The sequence below is a fragment of the Neophocaena asiaeorientalis genome, unplaced genomic scaffold (assembly GCF_003031525.2).
Source record: "Neophocaena asiaeorientalis asiaeorientalis breed wild unplaced genomic scaffold, Neophocaena_asiaeorientalis_V1.1 scaffold102, whole genome shotgun sequence".
NCBI classification, from domain to species: domain Eukaryota; kingdom Metazoa; phylum Chordata; class Mammalia; order Artiodactyla; family Phocoenidae; genus Neophocaena; species Neophocaena asiaeorientalis.
The window spans coordinates 5385901-5410453 of NW_020175078.1; the positions used below are offsets into that span (position 1 = coordinate 5385901).

The 24553-nt window shown below is 45.2% G+C and overlaps 1 protein-coding gene and 1 pseudogene across 3 annotated transcripts in view; both read right to left on the minus strand.

Annotated features, from left to right (window-relative positions):
- Positions 1-24553, minus strand: part of MGAT5 (alpha-1,6-mannosylglycoprotein 6-beta-N-acetylglucosaminyltransferase) — a 360006-nt gene that overhangs the window by 280403 nt on the left and 55050 nt on the right. The window lies entirely within an intron of this gene.
- On the minus strand, positions 21605-22124 carry LOC112412407 (glycine cleavage system H protein, mitochondrial-like; annotated as a pseudogene).

The following is a 24553-nucleotide window of genomic DNA, read 5'->3' on the forward strand; positions in this document are numbered from 1 at the left end:
CATCAAATACAACAAAGATTATAGACATTAAAAAGGCTCCAGGCAAATTTTACAATGACATTCACTTAACACAGTAGGTATTTACTAGGAATACAAAAATGAGTGAGGCGAAAGGAAACCCATTCCAAAGGAGCTCACAGTTAGTGAAGGAAACAGAGGGGCCTACATACATAAATTATAAAACTACATGCTTCATCCCATATTGGAGATAGAAACAGGGTACTATGGGACATTTCTGACTCCGTGATTAAATGTTTATCTGAATCTTTCTTCCCTCTGTAATTTCTAGGATAACTTCTAGAAAATTACACTCTAACCTAAGTGGATAAAAATGTACGAAGTTACAGACAATGCCCAGACTAAAATCAAAAGACTCTTTCAGAACCTTTGAAAAGACGAATCCTCCTCCAGAACAGGAAATTCATCCTTGAAACTTTTTTCTAAGTCAAGTTTAAAAATACTGAGGGTATTACATTTGTTGAAGACGAACAAAGTTTCAATTCTAGTATAATGACTTCTAATTCAGATTCAGGTCACCCTCTCAGGTGGGTGAGAAATTAACCCAAACAGTTGACAGGAATATTCCAAACAGTGTTTGTCCTGGAGGTGGACAAACTCCATTATGCATGACCCCAATGCCAACTGTATCCTGGGGACATTTGAGGTCAGAGACCATGAAAATAAAATAGATATGTGACCTTCAAAGCCTCAGCCACTAATAAAATGCTGGTGGACGTTAAGAACCTGAGCAAGTCACTCATATCAAGAAGAAAAGGCTTCTGGATATTGGTAAAAGAGCTCCCAACTTCACCACTCTCTTGGCTTCCCGAAGCGAGGGTCTTGGGGTTGTCTGGACCATTTGAACCACAAAATACCACCTAACATCGTGGAGAGGCATAAACGCCAGAGGACATCCCACCAGGGTCCTCAGCAGTGCAGAAAGTGAGGGCAGCACAGAGGAACACTCCTACCACTAGAAGGGCTGGTGAAGGAGGCAGGATCTCAGAACCTACTTAAACAATCGGAGCAAAACTGTGTCCACCATATGTCGCCTGAGGGACCTACACCTCCTGGGGAAGGGAAGGAATTCATGCGGGCAGGACCAAAGCTCTTGGATTCTAAACATGCCCCCACCATTTCTTGCACAGCCTGTGAGCCAAAGATTCAATTAATTCAAACATTTATTACTGGGACTTCCCTGGTGGCACAGTGGTTAAGAATCCGCCTACCAAGGCAGGGGACACAGGTTAGAGCCCTGGTCCGGAGAGATCCCACATGCCGCTGAGTAACTAAGCCCGTGCGCCACAACTACCAAGCCCGCGTGCCGCAACTATTGAAGCCCACGAGCCTAGAGCCCGTGCACCACAACAAGAGAAGCCACCGCAATGAGAAGGCTGCACATCAGAACAAAGAGTAGCCCCCGCTCGCCGCAACTAGAGAAAGCTCGCGTGCAGCAACGAACACCCAACGCAGCCAAAATAAATTAAAAAGCAAACAAAAAAAAAAGTCTCTTAGCTGGTTCTGATCATTGTCTGCTTCACCGTACAAAAATATTTTTTAAAAAAAATTTATTACTGCACAGCACCCAGACAGACATCTCATTGTTTTTAAGCTGCTGACTGATCATTGGGTGGACTTCAGAGGTAATGTTTCTACATATACACACTACTGTATATAAAATAGATAACAAACATGGATCTACTGCATAGCACAGGGAACTCTACTCAGTATTTTGTAATAATCTATAAGGGAAAGGAATTTGAAAAGGAGTATGTGTATATATGTATGTATGTATGTATATATATGTATATATATATATATATATATATATATATATGACTGAATAACTGTGCTGTCCATCTGAAACTAACACAATATTGTAGATCAACCATACTGCAATAAAAAAAATTTTTTTTATATATTTATTTTTGGCTGCACTGGGTCTTCCTTGCTGTGTGTGGGCTTTCTGTAGTTGTGGCGAGCGGGGGCTACTCTTTGTTGCAGCGCGTGGGCTTCTCACTGAGGTGGCTTCTCTTGTTGCGGAGCACGGGCTGTAGGCATGCAGGCTTCATTAGTTGTGGCACGTGGGCTTCAGTAGTTGTGGCTCACAGGCTGTAGAGCACAGGCTCAGTAGTTGTGGCGCACTGGCTTAGTTGCTGCCTGGCATGTGGGATCTTCCCGGATCAGGGCTCGAACCCGTGTCCCCTGCATTGGCAGGCGGATTCTTAACCACTGTGCCACCAGGGAAGTCCCTAAAAAAATTTTTTAAAGAGTTAATATTCTACAAGCTGCCTCCTTATTACCACCCAAGGTTGCAGCGGGAAGGAGTGACAGAGAACGGATGTGGAACACCATAAGGAAAGTGGTATTACAGCCACCAGCATCATTTTCCTAGCCCCCTTCACACCAATACCTACAGGCATCCTATTCCACCGGAGGCAATAAAACTATTTTAAGCTACACTTGCAGACAGCTCTGAGCAGAAATGTACTTTTCCCAGAAGTTGGCACAATGTGTGTTTATTTAGGGAGACATATCTACACAACACTAGCAATAAAACTAATTCGACCCATGGGAAGTTATTCCAGAGAGACAGCGTCACCTCCTTCTCCTTCCTAAAAAATCCAAAGAGGGAGAGGAGAAAAAGAAAAAAAGCGAATGCAAATTGCCACTGGCAGAGTTTCGTGTTTAAGGTGCACAGAAGGATTCAAGAGAAAGTCAAGGTGCCCGGCAAATGCCTGTTCATTAACCCGGTAGGAGGTGCCACGCCATCTGGCACCCATGTCCACTGGAAGATATACTGCTTAGGATCAATGCTGAGAAGCGAGCGAGTTTATTTTTACCCTTTTATGCACAAAACTACAAGGACATAAATGCCTGCATTGGACATACCAGAAAGACTTAACGAGACTGGAAAATGGGATCCAAAACTGGGATCCGGCAGAAGCCAGCTTTCATTGAACTTGATTAAATAACACCCTCCTCCCAAACGTTCAGGAATCCCAGCAAACCCCACAGCGTCTCAGTTAGAGACTCCTTAAGAAACCACGAGGACTCTGGGCGTGTAAAGGAAGGGAGCCGGCCCTGTATCCACTGATGCCAAAAGACTTGGAGGGGCTCACATTCAAGGCGGAACTCTGGAGTTTGGCTGGGCAGAGGGCTCTGGGGGCACCTCAGCGGCTGGGCACAAGGCCAGCCACCAGGGGACAAGACAGCCAATCACTGGGTGTCGGAACCCCTATCACACTGGCCACTCTGCAGCGTTCTCCCTCTGAGGCTCTTTGAGCTTCACATAACCAACCGGAATCTTCTTTTTCCAAGTGAAGTTACTACCTTTTTCTCTAATAGAAACATAACGCTTGTCCAACACCAAAAATTTGTTCAGTGCCAAATAACCAGAAAATTACAAAAAAAATTTTTAAATGTTCTCATTCCACCACTCACACTGCTAAGATTTTGGTATATTTCATACACACACACACACACGCAGTGTGGATACACACATGTATGTATCACAAAAATATATTTGCTTTCTTACAGTCTGCTTTTATATCTTAATAACACATTTTAAATGCTTTCTCATGATAATAAATATCTTTCCACCACAATTTAAAAGCTAAATAGTACTCCCCTGTTTCACCATGTTTTACTTAAATAATCTCCACAGTATTAGGCATTTATTTTTCTCCCAATTTTTCTCTATTAGAAAATAACACAACAATGAACTGTTCCTCATTCTTACCTTTGCAATTTCAGATATCTGCTTACAATAAAGGAATGACCAAATCAAATAAGAAGATTTTTAGGCTTTTGATGTAGTCATATTCCTACATTTTCTTTCAGAAAAGTTATGCCAACTTATGCTCCCTATTAGCAAGGTATAAGAATGCTCCTATAGGGCTTCCCTGGTGGCGCAGTGGTTGAGGATCCGCCTGCCAATGCAGGGGACACGGGTTCGAGCCCTGGTCTGGGAAGATCCCACATGCCGTGGAGCAACTAAGCCCGTGCACCACAACTACTAAGCCTGCGCTCTAGAGCCCCCGAGCCACAACTACTGAACCCACGTGCCACAACTACTGAAGCCCGCACGCCTAGAGCCTGTGCTCTGCAACAAGAGAAGCCACTGCAATGAGAAGCCCACGCGCCGCAACAAAGAGTAGCCCCCGCTCACTGCAACTAGAGAAAGCCTGCGTGCAGCAATGAAGACCCAAAAAGCAGCCAAAAATAAAATAAATTTAAAAAAAAATAAAATAAAAAATGAATGCTCCTATACCCTATGTTCTTACCAAAGTTTTTATTATCTATATTTTATTGTCACTTAAAAAATGATTTGCCAATCAGACAGGTGCACGTGACCACTGCTAATAATAATAGGAATAACAATAATAATTCAACCAAGACATTCACCAGGCACTTACTATGTACCAGTCACTGTTCTAAGAGATTTACATTTGTGAAGTAGGGCTATATTCTTAACCCCATTGTATGGATGGGGAAAAGGAGGCACAGGAAGGTGAGGTCATCTGCCCATGTGGTAACTGGAGGAGCTAAAGTTTGAACCCGTGTAATCTGGTTCCAGAGTCCAGGCTCTTGACCACTAGACCATACAACCACATGGGGAACAATCAGGAAGAAGGAGAGAAGGGATAAGATTAACATCCGGTGGAGAGATCACTGGAAACACAACCTGCCCTTTATCACACCCTGACCTTTATTTACATGTTGAATATCACAAATGGTGGGCCATCCCATAAGTGATGAACACAGTCGTCCATTCTAGCAAACCAAATCTGAAAGCAGACTATTAACTTCCCACTGGCTCGCTCATCAGCAAGTGACCTGGGTTTATTACTCTGGCATGTAACTATTTGCCTGGTCACACTAATCACATAAAAGGAAGTGGCTTATTTGTTTCCTTGTGTAATAAAGGATTAGGGACCCAATAATTCCACTTCTTGGTATAGAGACGGCCTAAAGTACTGAAAGAACTGGAACAGACACTTGAACACCTATGTTCACAAAACCAAACGGTGGAAGCAACTCAAGTGTCCATCGACAGAGGAGTGGATAAACAAAATAAGGTATACATACGCAATGGAATATTATTTAGCCTTAAACAGGAGGAAAATTCTGGCACATGCTACAATATGGATGAACTTTGAAGACATTAGGCTAAATAAAAGAAGTCAGTCACAAAAGGACAAGTATCATATGATTCCACTGATGTGAAGTACCCAAAACAGGCAAAGGCAAAGAAAGGCAGAAAGAAAAACGGTGGTTGCCAGGGGTTGGCTGGGGGAGGATGGGGGGTGGGGGGGACGGACACAGGGGGAGCGGGTAGGAGGAAGCAGGGGTTGTTCTTTAATGCGTACAGAGTTTCAGGTGGGAAGATGACAACAGTTAGGGCGCTTCAGCCATCTGGGCCCTCATCAGATCCTCATAAGCCTTTCTGGGTAATGCCACCCAGCAGACGTTGAGAGGGGATACAAATGCTCAAGAAGAGATGAAAATGCTTCTAGAAACAGTCTTTCATTGCAGGGAAGGACTTGTACCGATGTTCACATAAGTGAGCACTCTGAATGGCAAAGGAAAAACAGGCTCCAAGGAATGTACTATAAAAACCACCCCTGTACAGGAATCAAAGAACGAATGGGGAAACCAGGTGAGCATTTCCTAATGACTACTGAGCATAGCAAACACAACCACGAGAAAGGTCTTCCCATGAGCCTGTGCATCAGCAGAACTCAGGTTTTCAGGGGCCAAGAACATCAGACACAGAAAGACTGCCCAGCCAAAAGCCAGATCTGGGATACACTTGTTGAGAAGGGTACCTCTGGGAGCCAGAAAGACAGCTTCTGACCACTCAGTGACTCCCTGTATTCCGAGCATCACAGAACAGTTTTAAAAAGACTCAAATTCAGAAATGCTGTCTTTGTGACTTATTTAATAGAAGGTCACTATAAGATCCCCAAAGACAGCTTAATCACCATGAGACCATATAAAGCTATTCAAAAGAAAGGAAAGCTAGAGCTATCAAGGCTAATCACACGCTACTGCCTAACCATAAACCCAACCTGACAGACACAGGATTAGAGGGGCCACACCAAGACGAGGGCTCGGCTCACTTCACAGGCCACCATCTTGTATTTCGCTAACTCAAATATAATCCCCTCCTTGTACAATAAAGAATCTGACTCGTCTTTGTCCCTGGTTCCTGAAAGGCAGACTATAAATCCTCGGAACTTCCCGAGTAAGCGAAGGGTCTTTACTAGTCATGAGCCCCTTGTGTCACACCTGAGATTATGTAAAATGAGAAGACTCAGATTGAGGGCTGATCACCAGTAAGACCAACCATGCAATTAGAGGGGGTGGGGCTTTGAGGCAGCCCAATCCTGGGAAGAGGAAGGAGGCTGGAGACTGAGTCCATCCACGTGGCCAAGGATTCAATCAATCATGCCACACAATGAAACCCCAATAAAATCTCTGGACACCAGGCTCAGTGGCGCTTCCTGGCTGTTGAATACAATGGTGTGCCAGGAAAGTGACACACTCTAACCCCACAGGGAGAGCGCATGGAAGCTCAGCATGTGGAATCCTCTCAGACCTCACCTATGTCTATTTGGATGCCTGATCTATATCCTTTAAAATTAAAGTATGATCGTAAGTATAGCACTTTCCTGAGTTCTGAGTCATTCAAGAGAATTATCGAGCCTGAGGGAGTCATGGGAGCCCCCCAGATTTGTAGCCAGTCAGAAGTGTTAGTGGCCTGGGGACCCCACTTGCAGTTGGCATCTGAAGTGGGGGCCATGTTGTTGGGACCAGACCCTTTAACTTATGCGATCTGCACCAACTCCAGGCGATTAGCAGCAGAACTGCATTGCAGTCCACCAGCTGGTGTCAGAACTCCCCCGACACAAATTCCCAGCTCACTCAAGTGCTACACACAGCTTCAATACTCAGCTCCACATAACGTAGCTTTTATCTGCTAAAATTCATGCTAAATGTTAATGACTAGAAATTTTCCCCCAGTTCAAATATTGCCATTTGCAGCAGCATGGATGGACCTAGGTATTATCATACCAAGTGAATTAAGCCAGAAAGAGAAAGATAAATAGCATGTGATATCCCTTGTATGTGGAATCTAAAATATGATACAAATGAACTTTTTTTTTTTTTACAAAACAGAAACAGATTCACAGACATAGGAAACAAACTTATGTTTACCAAAGGGGAAAAGGGATGGGGGAGGAATAAATTAGGAGTTTGGGATTAGCAGACCCATACTACCTATAAAATAGATAAAGCAACAAGGTCCTACTGTGTAGTACAGGGAACTATATTCAATATCCTGTAATAAATCATAATAAAAAAATATGAAAAAATGTGTGTATATATACATACACATATATATGTATATATAACTGAGTCACTTTGCTGCATACCAGAAACTAACACAACATTGTAAATAAACTATATTTCAATACCACACACAAAAAAGAAAATTTCCCCCATTCGATACTATTAACAGCTAAAATGTTTTGAATAATTGCTATCTCAGACATGGTTCTAAGATCTTCTACGTGTATTAACTCACTCACTCCTCATAGCAACCTCACAGGGTGAGTACTGTCATTATTCCCTTTATAAATGAAAGCACCAAGGCACAGAGAGGTTAAGGAATTTGCCTGAGGTCACGTGGCAAGCTCACGTGGCAAGCTCACGTGGCAAGGTCACATGGTCAAGGTGCCAGGATTCAAAGCACGTTCCTCTGTCTCTGAAGCCACCCCTTAGCCACAAGTCCAGAGGAAAAGGCGTGACTGCTGGCCACCAACCCCTCCAAGGGCCACAGGTCACTACCCTTCCCCATCCCCACTGGCTCCCATTCTCCATCCTTAGAATGGCCACATGCTGAGTTCCTTGGGGAAGACTGCATGCTTTCTGACGATAGATTTATCCGGTTTTGACTGTAGCTCAGGAAAGCTAAGTTTGAGAACACTACAGCACTGGGGAAGATGAACTATTTTCCTGACAGTCTTTTCCAACAAAAACACAAATTAGCAGCTGGATGGTTCTAGATGTAAATGAAAGGATAAATTTCCCTGCAATAAATGAATAGATTCAGAGTTGTTCCTTTTCATTACCATCTCCCTTACTGCAGGCAGAATGGCTCCACGGGTGACACGAATCCCTTCTCCCTTCTTTTTCCCCAATTATTTAAACTCAAAAGTGCTACATAGGTACTTCTTCACTTTTATTAAATTAGTAGTACAGGTTGATGTTCTCAGTGTTCTTAGTACTGCAATTAAAACCTCAGCAGTCATGGTGGTGAGTTTTCAAATATAAACGACGTAATAACGACGTAATAAGGTCATCAGCTGGCTGTCCTTCCATTTCACGTCCTCTTTTAGTAACTCTTTTGAGCATGCCAGGCACTTGGGACTCGGCAATAAATCCGAGCAAGTTTTTGCTTGCCCTCAGGGCACTTACATGGCAGCAGGAGAGAAAGCCAGAGAAGGGACAAGTGTGTGCATGTACTGCACGTGTACGTATGCATAATTTAGGGAAATGGTCAATGATATTAAAAATAGAGTGAGCGTAGATCTGGGGGCCGAACAAGAAGATGTGTGTTTCTGGAGTGAAATCAACATGGGAAAAGGGTGGGAGATGAAGAGAGAGACGCACCAGATCATTCTGAACTGAGGTATCCAATCCCTTATCACCGTGTCCCTCCCCTCCCCTGGGTCTATGCCTCCATCACCTTACATTGGACAACTGTCTTTCCTACCTGACCTCTAGGCTGCCTTACAGCCAGTTCTCCACACAAGCTAAATGACGTTTGTAAAACAGAAATCAGATCAGGTCACGTCCCTGCTCAAAACCCTCCACACATCCATCCCAATCAGAATAAAACCCTTAACTCCGCACCGCCCAACGAGGTTCTCCATGTTCCAGCACTGCCTGCCCTCCAAACTCAGCATCGTGCTCCCTCCCCCGCCCACACAGCCCTCACACTGGGCCACGCGTGTTCCTGCCTCAGGCACCTCGTCCTGGATACCACCTTGACTCCACCACCATTCAGGTCTGGGCACAAACATCCCTCCCTGGTCTGGCGGAGGGGGCACTTAGCCCCCCTAGTGGAATTCAGGCTTGAGTGGGACATGGGGTTCCTTCCTTGAAGGGAGGGGGGTGGGGTAGAGGGAGGGAGAGGATACCCTCACCCTTGCCTGAAATCTCACCCCTAAGGCTGCCTTCAATACTTTCACGGTGGTCAAAGCCAACTTTTCTCTTTCTCTGGACAAGGGTAGTGACACCGAGGACAAGCTCATGGTGACTGACAGAGCCTACCGGCCTTAGCCCTGGGAGAGAGAAGGTCGCTCTCAGGTGGCATTGTGTCACAGCGTAACAGAGATGGGCAGCCTTTACAGACAAGAGCTTCCCCGCCAGGTGAACTTTCTTGATGGCAGTGGCTGTCCTAGGGCTGCTTAGTCCTCACCTGTGTTCTTTCTGCCCAGGAGACTGAGCAACTCTCCCACGTCCTCAGGCCAGCGCAGGGTGCTCCATTCAGAGTAACTATCACTCCAAAGCAGGCCTACACATTCCAGCTAAAGTCATAACGGGATTTGGGACATCCCTGGTGGTGCAGTGGTTAAGACTCCACACCGCCAGTGCGGGGGCTGTGGGTTTGATTCCCTAGTTGGGGAACTAAGATCCCGCATGCAGCGTGATGCTGACAGATATACAGATACATAGATACATAGACAGATAGATAGATAGATAGATAGAGAAATAGAGAGATCATAACAGGCTTTGCCTGGACCATGTACGATGATCTGCTCAATTCTCCAGTTTGGGGAGAAGCAGGGTTAGGAATGTGTTTAGGAATCAGTCTTCTCTCTCATTTTCTTTCCCCCAGGTTGGCAGCAGGGAGCCACACCCTGTAAGCCATGGGCCTCAGGCAACATGCCTCTGTTTGTAATCCAGGGGTCCCCAAATGTGTGAAGCAGCAGAACTCCGAATGTCTTGGGCTCTGGGACACCAGGGGATCCCTTGGACGCCCTTCTTCTGAACCAGGAACAATCCGACTGGCAGGACAAGGAACATGTTGTGGGGCAGAGGCCTCAGCATCTCAGAAGAATGCAGAAAATATTAAAGAGTCACATCTCCCTGCTTTCCTAAAGAATGTTTTTTCCTTGGTTATTCTTTTCACCACCCATGGCACTTACTGGTAAATAAGTGATTGCCACAGATCTGAGCAGGTTAGGGGGAAAAAAGACTCAAATTTGGGAAAGCTCTATCCCATCACTTCATCTCTTTTTCTGGGAACTGAAAAAACACCACTAGGATATGATTCTAGGGGCTGAGTACCTGAATCCAGGTAAGCGCTTATACCAAAATTACTGTAGAAATAAGATGTGCAAAAAACATAGAGCCTTTACTGGGCTGTACAGTCATCATGTAAAAATGACAGTTATTTCCCTTAAGGGATGATAATTAATGCTGCCTTTACATAAGCCACTGTTTTTTAAGTTTTTCTTTTTTCCTGATGTTTTCCTGCATTAGCAATCAGCAGGGTAATGGACATGAGCGTCAAGCATTTTCTCTGAGAGATGAAGACTTTCACCAACACTTGCCCATATGCAGAGGCATTCCCATTTGAATAACAAGGCAGGGGGACTTCCCTGGTGGCACGGTGGTTAAGAATCCACCTGCCAATGCAGGGGACACGGGTTTGAGCCCTGGTCCAAGAAGATCCCACATGCCGCAGAGCAACTAAGCCCGTGCGCCACAACTACTGAGCCTGCACTCTAGAGCCCGCGAGCCACAACTACTGAGCCCGAGTGCCACAACTACTGAAGCCCATGCGCCTAGAGCCTGTGCTCCCCAACAACAGAAGCCACTACAATGAGAAGCCCATGCACCTCAACAAAGAGTAGCTACGGCTCGCCACAACTAGAGAAAGCCCGTGCACAGCAACGAAGACCCAACGCAGCCAATCAATCAAGCAATCAAAAAGAAAGACAAGGCAGGGGGATGGGGGAGTTTGAGGGTATAGTTCTTGCCCCAGAGCATTCTGGGATTCCCTTGCACCTGATCACAAAGCCACAAGAGGTTCTGCCCATACACTGAAGACAATACAAATGACTGAGGTGCAAGAAAAACTCTCCCGCGTCTCTAAAATGCTCTCCCCGCCAGACTGGCCTTTCCTCCCTGCCATTCAAACATTTTTGAGTACTTCTGTCAGGGACTGAGTATGTGACGATGAAGAGACATGATCCTGGCCCTCAAACTGTAGCAGGGAGACACACATGTCAATGGATCATTAGACTGTAACATAAAAGTGGAATCTACCCACTGATTCAACCAGTGTTTGCTGAGCACCTACTACATGCAGGGCACTGTTCTGGATGCCAGTGTACAAAAGCAAAAGTACATAATAGACACAGGATAATCAAGAGAACGCAGAAGAAACCCATCACATCCTATCCAGGGGGATCAAGAAAGGCTTCTCTGAAAAAGGAAACCCTGGAAGGAGTCCTGAAAGACGAAAAGAAGATGGTGGAGGAAGGCATCCCCAGCGTGGGGTGGGAGGCTGTGTGTGGAGCAGAGGTACCAGTGACCAGCAACCATCAAGGGAACTGTTGCCCTGCACATCTGGAACAGAAGGGGAGGCAGGGGGCCAAGATGAGTCTTGGACGGCAGGACAAGGTGACCAGGGACCTTGATGCCACAGCAGGACTTAGGGCTCCCCTGTAGTTGAGTAATTGTGAAGAGCCTGAATCCCAGGAGTGGCGTGATCTGATTCCCATCTCAGATATAATACCCCGAAATGGTTTTTATTTTCAAGCACTGCATCTCCTGCCTCAGAGGCTTGAAAATGCAAAAGACGGGCAGATTTAGATTTAGTAACTGGATACAAACAAGTTTCAAAAAAATAAGGCATAGAAGATTCTTCCCTGTTTTAATTAGAGAAGATGGTTAGAAACTACTAAGGCGGCGGAGGTGGGGGGAGAAAAAGAAGCATGTTTTTTCACAAATCCCAAACATCAAGTGAGCAAAAAGCAGCTTCCCAGAGACAAACCGTCCTGACTTAGTAATTCTGCTAGAACTGCTCATTTTCATCTCTGCTGGGACCAACAGAAGCTGCGTGACAAATGCTCTTCACGTCCCGTGTGGCCTGCTGCCACATCACACCTCGGTACGAGCCACACCAGCCTCCCAACTTGGCCACCAAGCTCGTGGTGAAGGAGCCAACCTCTGACAGATCCAGAAAGGAGTGAGTGTACATATTCTCACCATGGACAATGGCTGCAAGGAAGGCTATTTTTTCCAAATAATATTTTATATTAATTTAACAGTTCAACATTCCCAAAGGCCTTCAAACTGAGGACTGAATTTCCCCTATAACATGAAGGGCAATTTCAGATCCCCGTAGTCCAAAATTCAACATCCCATCCATTCTGTCCCTATAGACGAGACACATTTAATACTCAGAAAATAGTACCCTGTATATAATAAACTGATGCAATGAGATTGCATTGCAATGTCATGGTTTCCAACCCAAACCCAGTTAAAAGCTCCTATGTCATATATCCTGTTTATTGACCACACTTTAAGCCCATCAGCTACTCTAGCTTCAAATGAACTTGATTGCTTCGATACAAACACAAACTCCAATTTAATTTCTACACGACTAACTGCCTTCCAAATGAAATTATAAAGCCCAACAAGTGAGATCATAATTAGGTTGGTTACGTTTTTTTATTATAGAAGCAAGCACGTTAAATGTTACTGCCTTGAAGGCCAATGTTTCTATTAGCAAAGCCACACATGAAATAGACTGGGGATTTTTCTTCATCTACCACTGTGAGTTGCCAAGATGTTTAACTGCCATGTTTTGGAATATATCAAATGTTTCCAGTCAGAATCAAAACTGAGAGATGGGTGAAAAATTAGTCTTCACTGTATGCAGTGTATAAGGAATTCCATCACTTAACATCCCAAAACAGGCAAAACTAACCTTGCTGAGAAGTCAGGTCGGTGCTTAGGCTTGGGATGGGGGTGAATGCAGACCTTGACTAGAAGGAGGCACAGGGGAGCTGCCTGGTACCGTGCATGGTTTACTTCTTGATCTGGCTACAAATAGCTGTGATAATTCACCATGCTGTACACGAACCACGTGTAACTGTTCTTTACGTAGAATTCAGTTAAAGTTTAAAATATTAGGGTAGAGGACAATTCTTTGTCCACTCTCAAGAAGACCCTAATAGGTCAGTACTTCAATTCTATGTGGCATTTGAAAGCACATGGGTTTCACATGGACAGAAATCAGATCAACAGAAATACTGATCGGCTTTACTGGACATGCTTTCATTCTCTTTCATTCATTTTTCTGAAAGATCTCAACCATATGTTCACTGCAGCAGTATTTACAATTGCCAAGATATGGAAACAACCTAAGTGCCCATCAATGGATGAATGGATAAAGAAGATGTGGTGTGTCTATATATACACAATAGAATATTACTCGGCCATAAAAAGATGAAGTCTTGTCATTTGCAACGATATGAATTGACCTTGAAGGTCTCATGCTAAGTGAAGTAAGACAGAGAAAGATAAATACTGTATGATATCACTCATATATGGAATCTAAAAACAACATGAACAGGAAAACAAAATAAATGAACAACCAACAAAAACAGGTAGATACAGAGAACACAGCAGTGGTTGCCAGATGAGAAGGGGTGAGGCAAAACAGGTGAAAGGAGCCAACTGTTTGGTGATGGATGGAAACGAAACTTTGGATTGTGAGCAGCCTATAGGGCATATAGAAGATATAATGTTGTATACATGAAACTTACATAATGTTACAAACCAACATTACTTCAATAAAAAAAAAGATACTAACCATCCTAACGGTCATGTGCGCAGCATGGAGAACACCCAGCGTGAATCATTATTTAACATCCCCTCCTCCGTACAACACAGCTACTTCCAGCAACAATCATGCAATAATCATCATTCTGTTCTTCAATCATTTAGTTTTAAAATAACCATTTAAAAAGAAGGTCGAATTTATTTATTTATATATATTTATTTAACATCTTTATTGGGGTATAGCTGCTTTACAATGGTGTGTTAGTTTCTGCTGTATAACAAAGTGAATCAGCTATATGTATACATATATCCCCATATCCCCTCCCTCTTGCGTCTCCCTCCCACCCTCCCTATTCCACCCCTCTAGGGGGTCACAAAGCATGAGCTGATCTCGCTGTGCTATGCAGCTGCTTCCCACTAGCTATCTATTTGACATTTGGTAGTGTATATATGTCAATGCTACTCTCTCATTTCGTCTCAGCTTACCCTCCTTGTGTCCTCAAATCCATTCTCTACGTCTGTATCTTTATCCCTGTCCTGCCCCTAGGTTCATTAAAACCTTTTTTTTCTTTGTTTTTTGAGATTCCATATATATGATATATATGTGTTAGCATACGGTATTTGTTTTTCTCTTTCTGAATTACTTCACTCTGTTTGACAGACTCTAGGTCCATCTACCTCACTACAAATAACTCAATTTTGTTTCTTTTTATGGCTGAGGAATATTGCATTGTGTATATGTGTCACATCTTCTTTATCCTTTCATCTGTTGATGGACACTTAGGTTGCTTCCATGTCCTGGCTACTGTAAATAGTGCTACAATGAACACTGTGGTACATGACTCTTTCTGAATTATGGTTTTCTCAGGCTATATGCCCAGTAGTGGAATTGCTGGATCATATGGTAGTTCTGTTTTTAGTTTTCTAAGGAACCTCCATACTGTTCTCCATAGTGGCTGTATCAATTTACATTCCCACCAACAGTGCAAGAGGGTTCCCTTTTCTCCACACCCTCTCCAGCATTTATTGTTTGTAGATTTTCTGATGATGGCCATTTAAAAAGAAGGTCAATTTTTTTTTTTTTTTTTCTGTACACGGGCCTCTCACTGTTGTGGCCTATCCCGTTGCGGAGCACAGGCTCCAGATGTGCAGGCTCAGCGGCCATGGCTCACAGGCCCAGCCACACCACGGCATGTGGGATCTTCTCGGACCGGGGCACAAACCTGTGTCCCCTGCATCGGCAGGCGGACTCTCAAGCACTGCGCCACCAGGGAAGCCCAAAAAGGTCAATTTTAAAGTGACTTCTAAAATGCAGCAAAACATTTCTTCCATGAACTAAAATATGCACTTACGCAGCAATATGACACCTAGGAGTTCTCCCTCTCTCACTGTGTTAAATTTTAAGCACATATTAAAAACTCCAGGGACCTCCCTGGTGGCGCAGTGGTTAAGAATCCGCCTGCCAATGCAGGGGACACGGGTTTGAGCCCTGCTCCAGGAAAATCCCACATGCCGCGGAGCAACTAAGCCCGTGCACCACTACTGAAGCCCGCACTCTAGCGTCCGCGAGCCACAACTACTGAGCCCGCGTGCCTAGAGCCCATGCTCCGCAACTAGAGAAGCCACTGCAGTGAGAAGCCCGCGCACCGCAACAAAGAGCAGCCCCTGCTCGCCACTAGAGAAAGCCTGCGCGCAGCAACGAAGACCCCAGGCAGCCAAATAAATAATAAATAAAAACTCCAAATGGTCACACAGTGACAGAAGTGAAGAAACTCAATTTCCATTTGTTCATCTTCACCTGCGCTATCACTGTTTATCTCAAAGCCGTATTTAAACATAAGAACATGTTGTACCATAAGGACGAAAGGCATGAAGTACTCCTAAAGCAGCTGCAACACGGCCGAACTGCTAGGAACTTAACCCTCAAATCAACGTGTATCACTCGGTCCACGTGTATCAGGGCCAACTGTATAACAGAGTTGCCCAAATTAATTTCCATGTGCAATACGATGCTTATTAAAGGGAAACTTTTTCTTAAGTGTGCTAATCTGATGTGTGTAAATAAATATATACTCACACATATGTATATATAATTATTAACAGCAGCAACTATTCAGAATTTAGAGGAGCAAAAGAGTTTTTCCCAGAAACTATTTTATCAGTGGCTTTTTTCGGATTTGCCCACACGTGGTGGTATCAAAACGCAGACTGGCTGAAGTCAGCTGTACGGGTTTTAGCCTCTGTAAAGGCTGCCCCGCCTGACAGCCCCACCTGCAGGGGTCCGCTCCCATGGCGCCACCCATGGGAGGCAGCGGCACACAGCCAAAAGAACCCTGCAGACAGAAGGCCTCTGAAGACACAAAATAAACGTCCAAGTTCAGACACAAAAGTTTTTGTGTTGCGCACATTAAGACAGCCCTTGCAGTTTATAGTGAGGGTAAAGCAGGGTTTCTCAACGTCAGCACCGTTGGCTATTTGGGCGAGCTAATTCCTTGCTGTGGGACCGTCCTGTATGTTACAGGATGTTAATCTGCCTGCCTGGGCTCTCTCCACTGCATACACAGACATACACTCCCATACCGTTGGACCAAGATGTAACAAAGGTCGCCCTTCACCAACAGCTCAGAAGCCCTCGGGTGGAGGTTAGAACACCTTGAAGAAACACAGGAAATCAAGCCCAGTGCTGCCCCGGGGAAGGGAGACGTGGTTTATTTTTAGAGCTCCCTTTTCATTCTTAGCAAGTGCATCCATTTCTTATTCAAACACACATTTAATTAAATACACAAAGAGAGGGTGTGCCACTGAAAAAAATGCCAGCAGCCCTCTCAAATTATTTTTCCTTTATTTTCAAATATTTACCGAATGAACGGAAACAAAACGAACATCTTCCCCAAAAGGCCATTCCAGCCCAAGAGAGATATTCTATAAACACGGGCGTAAATGACCACTGTAAAGAAAATATTTCCGGACATGCCTCCACCCCCGAATCACTTCTTTTACACACGATTCTAACTTGCTGTGGTTCCTCCAGATCAAAGCAGCGTGGGAGCGGCAAATCAGAACAAGCAGCAAGGTAAGCATAGTGTCCCCAGACAGCCTTGGGAGAGGCAGCCTGGATATTGCCAAAAAAAGAGCCGGGGATTCGGGGACAGGAAACCTGGATCTGAGTCTCTGTTCTACCACTTTCTCACCCTGGGGCTCTGACCAAATCACAACCTCCCAAGATGCCAGCTTTTATTTATGAAATGGAGGGTGATGTGTGCTTCTAAGAGCTGCTTGAGAACTAACTATTGGAACTAAGCGAAGGTTTTCATCCAGGTGTCAAATATTATTACCTTTATTTTAGAATTACACACATCAGCAGTCTCAGCCAGGGGTAACTGCTGGCTTTACTAATAGGAGTTTTGTCACTGGAAACAGTCCCAGGGTTGGTTCCAAAAGCACGAACAGCAGATCCAGAAGGTGGAAAAGAGTAGGAAATGTGAAAGTGTAGAGCACAGGAGCGAAGGGCAGGGAAGCCAGACTGCCTGGGTTCTCATCCCACTGGGTGACGCTGGGCAACTTGTTTGACTTCTACATGCTTCAGTCTCCACCTACAAACTGGGGATAACAGTGGCACCGTCGGTGCCCATTATTTGCGGTAGTGATACTTTACAAAAATCTCTGTGAACACTGACTTGGAAAATATTAAACCAGTGATCCTAGGGGAAGGGAATATGGGCTTAGGTTCCTGAGAGCCGCTGGTCAGAATATTTTTGTCCACTGATCAACACATAACCATGGGGACTTCCCTGGCGGTCCAGTGGTTAAGACTCTGCACTTCCACTGCAGGGGGCAAGGGTTCAATCCCTAGTCGGGAACGAAGATCCCACGTGTCTCGTGACCAATAAATAAATAAATACATACATACATTAAAAATTTGCTGTCACCTATTAAAATCTTTTAAAAATCAGAAATAAGTTATTTTTTAAAATACATAACCATGTTTTATGTCCTTCCGTTTTAACACACCTTATTTAATATATGCGGTTGATTCATCAATATTGAACTCACAGCCAACAGGACTATAACTCATGCTTGAAGAAGCTTATCTAACACACCTGTTTTCTCCCTAAGGCACAGCACAGCCTTCTAGCACTTCGGAACTCTAGACATAATTCCAGCACTACCCTTGGGGGCCATTTTAAACAACAAACTCACCAACCAAAAAAAGCTCAAAAATGCCAAGAGTTGCACTAATGAGACCACGAAGAGGACACCTCGTTATAGTAGGAGACCTGAAACAAGAAGGCAGAGCATCTCCCATCTGAGCTGGGAACATGCACATCAGTATCTCAAATTTTCCTCCACTCTGTGTGTGTCTACAAAGGGTCGCACAGTGCTATAACTACTGATTTGAGCGGTATACAAATAAGTTGTAAGAAGGAGGCAAATTTGCACATACAGAATCCGCAAATAATGAGGATCAACTGTACCAGACTCACAAAGTAGCTCTGATGATTCAATGACTGGATACAGATAAAGCACTGAAAACTTCCCCATGTGCAGGAAGCACTCCACAGATGTTCATTATTATTGGGGAGTCAAATATGTCCATAACATATCACATGGTGTAAAAGGCTTAACAACACTGTGAAAAAAGAACTTAGATGGTGGTAGAGAACCACAGGCGAGGGAGTATGGCATAGAATAAAGAAATCAAAAACCAAAACTCAGGAAATTTCTTCCCTAAAGCAATCTTCCACTTAACCTATTTATCTTTTTTTCTCTCCACCAAAAGGTTACACTCCCCAGGCCAGCCGTCTACACCTTTCTGCTCTCACATACATTCTCTGGATGCTTTGTCCTTTTTGCAACGTATGGTAGGAAACTACATTTCCCCAACTCCCTCACCAACTGGCTTCCAGGTAGGGTTGGCCTGCGGGAGACAGCAGCAGCAGCTGGGAGGACAGGCGCTGGGAAGAGGTCGGGGTCTCTCATCCACTTTCCATCCACCCACCAGCATCTCCTCCAAGGATGCAGCCCTTTCCAAAGGGTCTACTTCCTGTTTCTGGTAACACTTCCAACTCCCACGCTCCCTGCAGTCCTCGGGGTGGATTTCTTCTGGTGGCTGCACATCTCTGGGTTGTCACATGCTCTTTGGTACATCAATGTCACCTCTTCCGTCACCTACAAACCCAGTTTTCTGCAGTAGGTCCTCTGGTCACAATGCCTAGTCCAGTTATCCTGACTGACATGATACCACATGTGGCTCCAGAAGGATGCTAAACCTGCAACTCTCCTGCCAAGACCAGCTCCGCTACACACACACACACACACACACACACACACACACACACACACACACACACACACACACACACTGTCCTTCCCACAATCTCACCTCACATTCAGACTCTCTGGTTTGCTGCCGGAAGAAAGTGCACTTACAAAACTATTAGAGTTACTTCAGCTTTTTATCAAGTACGTTACCTCCCCCTTTCAACAAGGGTTACTGGCTGCCCCTGCTCCAACCGGCTCCTTCTGCTTAAGTGCTATTTACTTTTAAAAGACTAAGCAGTACTCTCCCCTCACACATACCTTGATTTAAAAAAAAAAAAAAAATCCAAATGCGGCCGATGGCACATGGTCAATTTCCTCTCACAGTCAGCACTAGTCATGGCTGCTGACAGCGGCCAGTATAATCAATGTACATTAATTCTGAGGCAATTTCCAATCTTCTCTTCCCATTGTTTCTTACTCAGGGCATAAAAATGCAACACCGGACCATAATCACGAACAGGCATAAAAGAGAAGTAAACAAGTTCACGTGGATAAAAGAATGCAAGAGTGAACAAGATTCTGATAAGTGAATGACAGAAGCAGGAGAAAGGGGGCCTGTGGGCAATGCTCGCTACTCACTGAATGCCTGTTCCCTTCTCCTCCCTAGACGCACAGGTGGATGACGTGTCCCAGCAAGGTGAGGCCAGGGGACCTGCGTCTGTGCCCCCTTCCAGGGGGCTAGAATGAACACCATTGCAGGGTGATCCTGGAGGGCAGGGGTTCACGAAGTCAGCGCCTATTTAGCCTTGGTCGCTAAATAACTTTTTTTTTTAATTGAAGTAGAGTTGATTTTAAATATTGTAATAGTTTCAGGTGTACAGCAGTGATTCAGTTATACATATATATGTATATATCTATATTCCTTTTTCTCTGATTCTTTTCCATTTTAGGTTATTACAAGATATTGAATATTGTTTCCCATGCTATACAGTAAATCTTTGTTGTTATTTTATATATAGTAGTATGTATCTGTTAATCCCATACTCCCAGTTTATCTCTCACCCCTCTCCTTTGGTAACCATAAGTTTGTTTCCTATGTCTGTAAGTCTGTTTCGTAAATAAGCTCATTTGTACTACTTTTTTTTAATTGTTTATTTTTTTTTGCTGTACGCGGGCCTCTCACTGTTGTGGCCTCTCCCATTGTGGAGCACAGGCTCCGGACGCGCAGGCTCAGTGGCCATGGCTCACGGGCCTAGCCGCTCTGCGGCATGTGGGATCTTCCCGGACCGGGGCACAAACCTGTGTCCCCTGCATCAGCAGGCGGACTCTCAACCACTACGCCACCAGGGAAGCCCCTTGTACTATTTTTTAGATTCCACATAGAAGTGATATAATATTTGCCTTTGTCTGACTTACTTGACTTAGTATGATAATCTCTAGGTCCATCCATGTTGCTACAAATGACATTATTTCATTCTTTTTTACGGCTGAGTGATATTCTGTTGTATATATGTACCACATCTTTATCCATTCATCTGCCGATGGACACTTAGGTTGCTTCATGTCTTGGCTATTATGAATAGTGCTGCTATGAACACTGGGGTGCATATATCTTTTCAAATTCGACTTTTTCCAGATATATGCCCAAGAGTGGGATTGCTGGATCACTCGGTAACTATTTTTAGTTTTTTAAGGAACCTCCATACTATTCTCCATAGTGGCTGTATCAAATTACATTCCTGCCAACAGTGCAAGAGGGTTCCCTTTTCTCCAAACCCTCTCCAACATTTATTATGCTAAATGACTTCTTAAAAGGGGTAATTTCCCCACCTCCACCAGCCTAAAACTATGAACTAGGAAAAAGAAACTTGCACTGGGTATGACTATACGTATAGACACACACACAGAGGTGCTTCTGTTACAGAAGGTCACAAATGCAGGACGTGTGCCTTTCAAATGAGCTGGGCAGACATCTGGTCAAGGTGGCCAAAGGTGTATATGAAATAACCCCCAGCAGGTCCCTCCCAGATGGATCTTTATAAAGAGAGATCACCATTTGGGTGAGGAACACAGAAATGGGCACTGTTCCTGGTTCCTCATCTCCTGTCGGGGAGAACAGTGCCCTGCAGACCAATAACACTTTCACTTTGTAGCATAAAAACCAGGATTCAGAGAGGTCAGGGTGGGCCCTCCAGCAGAAACAGAGCTGAGACCCCCATCTCCCAGGTCAGTGCTACTACTCAAAGCGGGTGGGAGCATCCACAGAGGGGGGCCAGTCCACCAAGTGCTTCTGGTCTTTGAAGAGCTAAGTACCAAAACTGAGGGTAAGTGTCCTTTTAACTTTTACAGTCAGTGGACAAGGTAACTCTATGTCTTTGAATCTCATAATAAAATTGAAGGCTAGTATTTTATACTTTTTTTTTTTAGATTAAGTTGTTTCAAACTAGTTTATTTAGGGGTTCCATTTTCACTCCTCAATAGATTTTACGTATTTCTCATATGCTTCTTCACTCATTAGTTCATCTAGTTCTGAAGAGTTACTGAGTGTCATCTTGATCAGCCAACCACCTTCATAGCAAGATTTGTTGACAAGTCCTGGATTTTCTGCCAGAGCTTCATTAATTTCAGTTAATTCTCCTGATAGAGGAGAATAGAGTTCACTAGCAGCTTTCACACTTTCCAAAACACCAAATTCCTCGTTTGTTCAATTTTGTCCCAACTTCAGGCAGACTACAGTAAACAACATCTCCCAAAGCTTCCTGTGCAAAATTACTGATTCCCACTGTTCCAACACCGTTTTCTGCTGTTACCCATTCATGTTGGTCTGTGAATTTACGACCCGACAGCAGAGCGGGCCCGGTGCGCAGCGCCCGGACGGCGCCCGCCCGCAGTCCCCAGGGCCGCGGCGGGCAGGGCACGTTGGGCGCAGAGACGGCGCGCAGGCTGCAGACCGCGGCCCACACGCTCCGTGCCACTCGCAGCGCCATGTGCGCAGGGGACCACTTTCTTCTTTCTTTAATCTCACTTTTTCTAGCAATTTATTTTTATGGTACCAGACCATGATGATTTAGAATTTTAAAAAACGGTTCCAGGCTTCCCTGGTGGCACAGTGGTTGAGAGTCCGTCTGACGATGCAGGGGACACGGGTTCGTGCCCCGGTCTGGGAAGATCTCACATGCCGCGGAGCGGCTGGGCCCGTGAGCCATGGCCGCTGAGCCTGCGTGGCCGGAGCCTCTGCTCCGCAATGGGAGAGGCCACAACAGTGAGAGGCCTGCGTACCGCAAAAAAAAAACCAAAAAAAAAAAGGTTCCATTTCTGCAGGCACCCAGGGTGCCCACACTCTTCAACCAAATTGCCATGGCCACCACACCCCCTTCCCCAATCCTTCCTGACTCACCCTCACCCAGGCTCTCCTGTACCTTTCACCCTTCCTTTCCAGCAGGCATCTCCCTTTAAATGGATGGTGGTAAACTTTCCGGTAGCCCCTCCAATGCATGCGCAGTGGGCACTGACTCCTGTGAGCCATCCTGAGCTCAGACCAAAAGGAAGAGTTAAAAGTAATCAGTCATCCATCCACACAGCCTAAATAACACAGGACTCCGGTCCCAGAAAGCCATCACGGTAAAAGAAGGAAAAAACCGTCCGTGGCCCTTACCCGCGTTAATTAACCCGAGGGAGAGCCTCAGCCTACCCAACAGATGCTCTCTATCCATCACCTAAGCCTGAGACGCAAAGTAAAGGAACCTTCGCCTGTCTCCTCCAGGGAGGTCGACATACGTGGAGAGATGCCACGCCGGCTTGGGGAGAAAGGAGAGGTTACTGACAGAGTGAGTCACGTGTGCGGCATCAGGTATGATGAAGTGTATTATGGGAAGGGGACGTGGAGACGGCATTAGCTCTGTCCAGCGGGACCCATTGAACTGCCCATTACAAGGGAGCCCTGAACTAGTGGAGGAGGAGGACTTGGGGAGAAGGATTTAAACACATACACCTCCTTGAAAATGAATGAAGAGAAACCGTCTAGACGACAATGACGGGACAGTGACGTAACGAACGAGACCATAGGAAAGGGCGGAGCCAGGCAGCACCAACCATCCCTGGAGCGTTCCAGGCAGGCCACGTGTTTTAGACTTTCCAGGGACAGAAGTATGGTAATTTTAACAGACGCCAACATCGGCACCTTTCACAGTTACTAAGACGTGTCATCCACGAGTTCAGAAAGGCAGGGACTCGAGGGGGATGTAAATGAGCAACTATTCCACTAAGTCTCTGCACTTGTCTGGGTATTTGAAATATTTAAACATTTTTCAGTATTTTTTTTCAAGTATCACCAGGGAACAGACACATGACGCTGTTTTGAGACGTCTTGGCACAAACCGGGAATTCTGATTAGATTCAGTCCAAACCAGGCATGCCTTGGGAAGACAACTGCTCTGCTGTTCCACGTCTGGCCTGGTGACAAGGGGCAGCCCCAGCCCTGACCTCTGCCCTGCACCCCACCTTTCCCTGGGGCAAACAGGGCATCGAGGTTAATCCAACATGCCCAGCTATCACTGGGCGGCAGCTGTCTAGACAGACTGCAGGCAACTCTTGGGCTTGGAGAAGGAGGGCCGAGATGGAGATCCAATGTGCACCAGAGGCAGAGGGCCGGGAAGGTGACAACCATCCTCAGCTGACTCTCTTCCCAAATCCTGTGGCCACCATCAAGAGCCTGTCCCTGCCCCACTCCAGGCAGGCCATGCAGTGGACGTGGCTGCACAGCACACAGCCAAGGTCAGGCACTGACATTTCCCAAGACGTGACTAACAGCCTGCGAACCACAGAAAGAAATCTGAGCACGGACAGTGAAGGCTGTTTCATCTTAATTGCATCCAAGACTTGCCATCTAAGCCCCCATTTGTGTTACACCTCTTCCAAGATTACTCATCTTTGATGCCAACAGGAGAACGCCATGAACTTGAAAACTCCATCATCTGGATTTGTTGATGACTGTATTTCAACGCCTGCATGAGCAGGATAAAAAGAAAATGAAACCAAATTTTTCCTGCCTGTAACACCTGTTCCTTCTTGACACTCATTGGCTCGGCTCATCCTACTGCCACATGCCAGGTTGTGTACTCGCCACTGATGGTGTGAAAAGGAATAAGGCCAACCCTCGTGCTCAAGGAATGTACAGTCTAGACAGACGCACAGTGAGGAACACGCCTTCTGCTGCCCTCCTGCGCCTTAGCCTTCTCCTCTGGCAGTGTATGTTCACGAGATCTGCTGGGGTGGCTATGGTTTTAACTTCCATTTTTATCAACACTGCATCCTTCTCTTCCGGTCAGGTCTCCAGAAATGAAACTCAGAGATGGTTCTTTGAGAAAGTAAGGCATAAAAAACCAGGTACAGATCTACCAACCTATGTGAGAAACAT